Here is a 7,754-nt window from a genome sequence, read left to right as displayed (position 1 = left end):
AGTACTTTCTAGTATATGTGTGATTAAGTTTTAGATATTTTCTATTACTTCCACTTATAGTAGGAAAGAATCCAGCCCTGTCAATTCTCTCCACAAGACTTGACGTATACTTCCTATTTCCTCATCCTTTAAATATAGTGAAATCATCCTTTTTAGTTTAACCTATGTTCAGCATTAACTTTATTATGACTATATAAACGCTGTGCACAGCTAAGCTAAGCAGGGTGCCCTGACCTTTCAACTTTTTGTTTTCCTAAATGAAGCGTTGCATCATTTTTTCATTAACTTATTTTTATGTACTTAGTACTGATTCATCCTTTAAATCGCAGAGAGAAGCATATAGCCCCTCTCAATAGAATCAAAACATGTTTCCTTTTTTGACCATCCCTCCCTTTACCCCCCAAGACCTCTGACTGTCTCCTCATTCCACAAGTCATTCCCTACGCCTACTGCTAAGCTCTTGTCCTGGGTTTTCCCTTCATATCAAACTGGGGATTCTCTTTATCCTTTTCTGTCTTTGCTCCTGTTTCCTGAAACACATGCTTTTCCTGGTTTATTCTTTCCTTTTTGGGGGGATTCATTCTCCAGCTACTTCCTAAGAAAAGTTGGATGAGAAGAAAATTTATTTTTTTCTACCTTCGTATTTTATTAAAGCTTGGCTACTTATGGTATTTTGGATGGAAATTATTTTCCCTCAGAATTTTAAAGATGTTGTTCCAATTACTCTCTATCTTCCACTTTGTTGTTATAAAGCCCAGTGTTACTTTAATTAATAATACTGCACATGGGATTTACTTTTTCTCTCTGGAAGTTTTTAGAATCTTTTCTTTATTTCTGGAGTACAGAAATTTCACACAAAAAATATATCCTTTTTCCTCTTATTTATTGTTCTGGAGACTTAATGGGACTTTTCAATCTGGAAACACATGCCCTTTGTGATTTTTTGGTGTTATTTTTGTGTATTAATTATTTGATAATTTCTTTGCCTCATTTTCTCCATTCTCTCTTTCTAGAACTTCCATTATTCAGATATTAGAACTGAATTGTTTCTCTAATTTTTCAAGTTCCTTTTATTCAAGCTATTTGCCAAATCTTTCTTGTTTTATTTTAGTTTTTTGGAATATTTTCTCTACTTTATCTTCTACCCTTTCTGTGGAGCTGTTTTAAAATTTCTGTCATTATATACTTTTTAAATTTTTAAATTTTGAATTTTTTTTTTATCCAAAAATTATTTTTCTTTTTTGGCCGCACCACGTGGCTTGCAGCATCTTAGTTCCCTGACCAGGTATCCAACCTGGGCCCCAGCAGCGAGAGTGCCGAGTTCTAACCACTCAACCACCAGGGAATTCCTGCCATTATTATATTTTTATATTTCAAGAGCTCTTTTGTGTTCTCAAAATATTCCGCATTAAAAACAAAAAACAAAACCTCCATAGCATTCTTTTTTTGTGTTTCACTAGATGTAGAAATAGCTTCTTTTAGACTCTAAAAATATTTATTACAATCTCTCTGATGTTTTTGTGGTGGAAAATGGGATGTGGCACCCAGGTCCCCCTCCAAGGAAGGACCTGTTGCCCCCACTTCTGGGAGTGGTGTGAGAGAATCTTCAGCTGTGGGCCCTTCAAGGATCATCTCAGCTGCAGAGAGATGCTTCATGAAAGATCACTCCCCTTTCTGGGATGGCCCACATCCAAAGAGTGTTCCATAGTAGGTATGAATGCTTGGGCATCTTGGCCCAACTTGGGATAACCCTGAAAGGCTGTTGTAGCCCCTGAGACTGAAGCTGAGTCTGTCATGGGTCTGCCCTTGCAGCTTGATTTCTCTCTGCCCACTCTTGCTTTCGTCCCTTCCAAGGATACTCCGAAGTAAGCATCCTGCCCACTTAACTCCATCTTCTCTTCTCCATGCAGCATATCTCTTTCTCCTAAGTTATCTTTATTCTGCTTATTCATTTTGGACTTTGACTTTCATGCTACCTTCTGTCTGATCTTAATTGAAAGCTGAATTGATGGGAAGCTTAAGTATGCACGGCACATGTGTCCTTAGGGTCACCAGGTAGAAACCAGGGAACCAGCTGTTTCTTTGGTGTCTGTAGGTCTTTTGGCCCGAGGTGGTTTCCTCCTTTCTCCTGCTCGGAGAGCATAAACCTGGGTAGCAGCTTTCTAGGACCTAATGGCAGAAAGAGCTGGGAGTCCCGCTGTTAGTATAAACATTGTAATGTAATATTCTAAGTTTTTAGTCTGGAATCTCAGCTCCAATTTCAGCTCTGCCTGGCAAATCTACTAAACTTCTCTGTTATGAACTCGCTAGAGAATTCTCTTTACTCTTTCCTCTTATTTTCTACTAGAGTGTGGGAGGGGCATTCTCAAGGTGTATGGGATTGGGAAGTTATTTGGGGCATCTGTCTTTTCCTTATACAAATTTTCACCCAGTTACTTTGTCTTCAGCTCCCTGACCCTCCAGAGGAACTCCTCTAGTACCTGATCCTTTCTAAGTACTGCAGTAGGAATCATGTTGCTTCTTCTAGACTGCCTTCCCCCTGTAAACCTGGGGCTCTCTCCTCTCAGCTAAGTCAGTCACTGTTCATCCATCAACTTTCCATCTTCCAACATTTTGTTGATATTGCTCACCTGCTATGGTCTCTTCTTCCATTCTCTGTGTTTTAGTGGCTTCAGTTCTCTTTTTATTTCTTTATTGTTGTTTAAGTGGAGCTTGAAAGAGAATGTGTATACACATAGGCTTTGCTTAAACTAATTTGAATCAATCAGAATACTCTTACTATAGCGAATCAATGGCATGTTACAATGTGGATCATGTCTTCTTTTTAGAAACACGTTCTTGTTGGCTTCCAGAACAACAAAACTGCCTGGTTTCTTCCTCCTTTGCTGGCTATTCATTCTCACAATATGCTTTTTAATCTCTCATTTTTCCAAAGACAAACTTAACATGAAAAAAAACCCCTCAAAACAGGACAGTTCTAGTAAACAATATTAACCAGGATAGGTATCTTCAGATGACACATCTGAAAGATTAAATGCCAGGTTTCTAATTTAAGGTTTCTTTTTAAGACTAAACAAACAGCAAAGATTAACTAAGACAATTCACAAATAAAAATGAAGAACATAGTTCTCTTTTCAAAGATATTCATTTAGCACTCAAACAAGTGAAAATGAATTTAAAATTTCTTGTTTCTGAAATATAATGAAATCTAAACGTTTGAAAATATGAACACATTTTAATTTATTGATCTATAATAATTAAGGAAAAAAACTTTAAAAATCACACAGATTAAGACTCATGCTTTTCTGAGTTTCTTTTCAGTTATAGATAATTTTTATAAATGATAGAATTTTGTCAAAACGGTTTTTGATACCAGAAAGGGCAACAGAATTTTTATAAACTTTGTAAAAGTAAGAACCAACATGCTTGAATCAGTACGAAGAATTCAAACCTGCTTTGTTCAAATAGAATATACTGTGTGATAAAGTGATTAAAGGTAGTTTGGAATGAAAGAAATGGGATAAAATACAACTTTATTAGAAAAAACATCAATGATTGTATTTCTTGATCTTTGACCTATGAAATCATATTTTGAGAATTATTTTATTTGGTTATCTTAGATAATCTGCACAGATTACCTATTGTGAATATGTATTTAAAATTTTTAAATATATACCACTATATTTTATGCCTTTCAAAATGAAATGTGCACCTGAGAGCTAGATATTGTGTACCATTGGTACGTAACTTTTCCCTGAAACCCAAACCATAGTAATTGTTGCCATTAGCTAGGTAAACCTGATATTACCTTCACTCATCGGATAGTTTATCATGTTTACAGCAAAGAAACACTGGCATGGGAACTTTAGTGTTAGGTTTATAAACAAAGTATTTCCTAAAATGTTAGTTCTTAAATTGATTAATTTAGAGAATGGAACAAGTTTAGTGCAGAGCTATAACATGTAGAAGCAAGAAGGATACATATGCTTTCAAACAATTGTAAAATTAACGAGTAGTTGTTTATTTCTCTTTAACAATTGCATATGCATGTAGTGATATGAGTCTGAGACAGGTGCTGAATCTTCAGTCACTTGGCCACAGAGTTATATGGTTAATAAATTATGGAAATTGCTTGTCTTAATCTGACTGTTAAAGCTCTATCCCATTGTCTTTTCATGTAACAGAAACAAGGCTTGAGTGACAAAAACCAGCTACTTACAAAATTTAATTTAATAGTTTAAAGCGCAAAGGGCATTCCCTATGCAATAAAATCTTTTGCTTGGAAAATTTAGTAATTTAAATATAAAATTATATTTTAAATAAAAAAATATAAAATTATATTTTACTTTATGTTCATTATTTACGTAATAAGAATTTACAAGAACACGATTTTCTCAAGATTTAAACTGCTCATTGTTCCATAAATAGGATGCACATTTAGAAAGATGAGGTTTTTTTTAAGGAATAATTTACTGATTAGTTCTGGCTCAAGACATAAAACTGTTTTATTGCTTGATGTTACTGGAATTTTGCCGTAGATTATTTTTTGAATCTCTTCTGTAAGGTTAACAATAGAAGTATTTTCATCCTCATTTACTTCTTTGAACTACTACTTTGAATTTAAGTTTTGTATATGGATGAAATTTCCTTCTGGCTTAATACCTGAGCTGGTAGAAATGTCTCACCTAAATCCTCTATCTTCTTTCTCTTAGAAAGATTCATAATCCAGAGCCCTAATAGTTGGAAATGCATGTGATGACCTGTAGTCTCACTCCTGTCCCTGCTTTTTAATTCCCATGACAATTACTTCGCTAAATATTATCACCCAAATTCTGTTTGATTACTTCCAGTGATGGGGAAATTTCTCTTCAATTTAGGCATCTTGGGTCATGCTCAGGTCATTACCAACTATTTTCACCTTAATACAGATTCCTACCTATCAAAGTGTTTTGTGGGTTGGACCATGGAGCAAGAAGACTTAATCTTAGAAGGTTCAGGAATGTAAATTGACCAAGGTGAACTCTGACCTATAAGAGAAGGGTACCATTGTTCCCATGAGATTATGATTGTGGTAACTAATAGAGAAGATTGTCAGCCATGCTGGCCCTGGGAGTGGGGCAGGGAGTATTTCCCAAGACTGGTTAATGTCAGTATCCTGTGAGTTGAGAGTATTCTGCGATCTGGCCTGTTTTCAGGAGAACTGAGGCAACTGAGACAGCTTACTGAGCCAGGGTTCTCACTACTATTATTTTCTTTTCTTCACTGATTCCTTCATTTTAATGACTTTTTGTCAACACTTAGAGGTAAGAAATAAGATCCACCAAAAACATAGCAAGTCATCCTGTTGGACAACAGACACTTTAAGAGCAGACTCCTTGGGGTAAGGAGGAAAATTTAGAAGAAATTGTAGACAGTTTCTACTATCAATGAATTTACAAACTGATGGAGATAAGGAAAAGACAACCAACTCATAAATAAGGCATGTAAAACATGAAAGTTTTATAATTTTATAGACTGAAGTATTACATACTGACATAAACTCTAGAATGCACAGATTCATCAAAGCAGAATGGGAGTTGAAAAAGTTTCTACAAAAGAGAGGGAAAGAATATGATTTTACAGGATTGAGTGAAAGCTTTTGGGGAAGGAAGAGGTATTGTTTAGTAAGGCAAGGGTATCCTTAGATGATCTGCAAATCCCAACAGAGCAGAAGTGTTAAGGAAGTTAATCTATGCCCAGAGCCTTGCTGTTTGGGGCAACATTTCTTCATTCCCCACTTTTTGGTGGTCTTTTTCTTCAGAGAATTTGGACTCCCCCTACCACTCAGGGGGATCTGGAACAGAATTGCTTTGCCTTGAACATGGGCTAATGGGACTTGATTGTTGATGTCTCCAGCAGTCTCTTTTGGGAGCACTCTATGTCATTTTCCCCTGTGGTATGTGCTTGAGACAGCATGCCTGCTTGAGCCCCTTGCCCTGTAATATGGCTCCTCTTCTGAGGATTTAAACTCCTTCCCTTGGGCACCTGCAATAGGGCAATACCCTTCCTCCTGATGTGAGATCTCTGCTTTCACTCCTGGTGCAGGTAGGTAGACAGCTTTGTACATTCACTCTTAGAGGAATCATTTTTATGACTCTTAGTGTTCAGGGCACGTCCTGAGCTGAGAGTGCCTATTCAGGAAATGAATCGAATCATTGTCTGTGTCTTGCGACCCTCAGATCACCTTTATTATTTTACAGTCTCTGCCCAGTCACTGAGGATCAGCCTGGCTGCACACACTGAGAATGCCTTTATATATTCTGTAATTAAAAAGCCCAATTTCAAGCCCATTTTAAAACTGGGGATGTTGCACTTCACCTACCTCCCTGCAGGGTGATGAGGTTGGTGACACTGGGAAGACTTAACAACAAGAGAATTCACGCATTCCTCCCCCAACACCACTCACCCCCAAACTGCAGGCTTCTTGGACTGATTGATGGCATTTCCTAATATAGCAGCGGTGAGATGACTTATTTTGAAAATAGAATTAAAACTTTCCCTTTTTAGGAGCAAGCTCTACTTTGGCAACACCATCAGCCCCAAACACATTAGTTCTTGTGGTCAAAACATTAACAGGGTGCTTTGTTAACAATATGTTCAGGTCATGATAAGGCCAACAAAGGAACTGTTAAGACTTTATGAGCTGAGTCTTTCCAAATAGTGTTCCAAATCAAAAGTACTGAGAGTAAAACTTTCTCCTGTAAACAAGGCCCGAAGGAGCCAGGGTGAGAGTTTTCATGAGTGGGCTGAGGTGTCAGGGTGTTGCATTGACCAAAATAAGCCACCTCATGAAAAGTAGGAAACGACTGATGGGTCCACAAAGTATGCAGCTCTCTGTAAGTTTCCAGTAAAGGAGCTGAGATGGGCTTACTAATTAGCCTTCTTGGACATAGTAGGAGAGCGGGGAACCCTTTAAAGAGGTCCCAGGGAGTGCTAAGTGCTGGGGAAGTTTATTGCTGTGCTCATAAACAATGGCCGTGGCCAGGGGATTGAAAGGAGATCCTGTGAACTGCAGGGGCACCTGCTGTGGGAACTCATCTTTATGAAACCTTCCCTGACTGTAAACTCTGATTACTGTCCTACTCAATCACCTTGGCATTTTAAACAAGAAATCTAGATTAATTTTTACTGTTTACTTGGTGCTTTGTCTGTTTAATGAGGGGGAGAGGAGAGAGAGAGAGAGAGAGAGAGAGAGAGAGAGAGAGAGAGAGAGAGAGAGAGAGAGAGAGAGAGAGAGAGAGGGAGAGAGAGGGAGAAAGAGGGAGAGAGAGGGAGAGAGAGGTTGGGGGATGGTTTATGCCCACACCCTGGGAGAGGCATCTTTAATCCTCAGTTCAAGTCCCAGCTCTCTGGGATTCTGTCTTGTCCTCTGTAAAATAAGGGAATTGGACAAGATATCACTTTGATTTTCAAAAATCACTACTGATTTCTTAACGTTTTTGAGTGCCCCGACACACCTTATTTGGCATTATAATAATCCTTGAGGTAGGTGAAATAGAAAACATTATCTCTGCCTTAAAGAGGAGTAATCTGAGACTCAGAGCAGTCAAGTGATTAATTTATGAACCACAGCAAATACATAGTGCAAACTGGGTCAAGAACCAAGGAATTTTGATTTCTGCCTCTTTCTACACCCCTCTAAACTACAACTGTAGTTGAGCTAGTCTAGACTTCTTCCTTCAGCAGGGTACTTGAGGGCAAGGAGAACATTGAGT

The 7,754-nt window shown here is 37.7% G+C and overlaps 1 non-coding gene across 1 annotated transcript; it reads right to left on the bottom strand.

The window, feature by feature from the left end:
- Positions 1 to 1,273: 1,273 nt before the first annotated feature.
- Positions 1,274 to 1,345, bottom strand: TRNAE-CUC (transfer RNA glutamic acid (anticodon CUC)). The gene has a single exon. It is a non-coding gene; the product is annotated as a tRNA-Glu (tRNA).
- Between the last annotated feature and the right edge of the window lie 6,409 nt (positions 1,346 to 7,754).

This window comes from Lipotes vexillifer, unplaced genomic scaffold, assembly GCF_000442215.2.
Source record: "Lipotes vexillifer unplaced genomic scaffold, Lipotes_vexillifer_v1.1 scaffold756, whole genome shotgun sequence".
In the NCBI taxonomy this organism is placed as follows: domain Eukaryota; kingdom Metazoa; phylum Chordata; class Mammalia; order Artiodactyla; family Lipotidae; genus Lipotes; species Lipotes vexillifer.
Note: the sequence above shows the minus strand (reverse complement) of the source record. Positions and strands in the feature narration are given on the sequence as shown.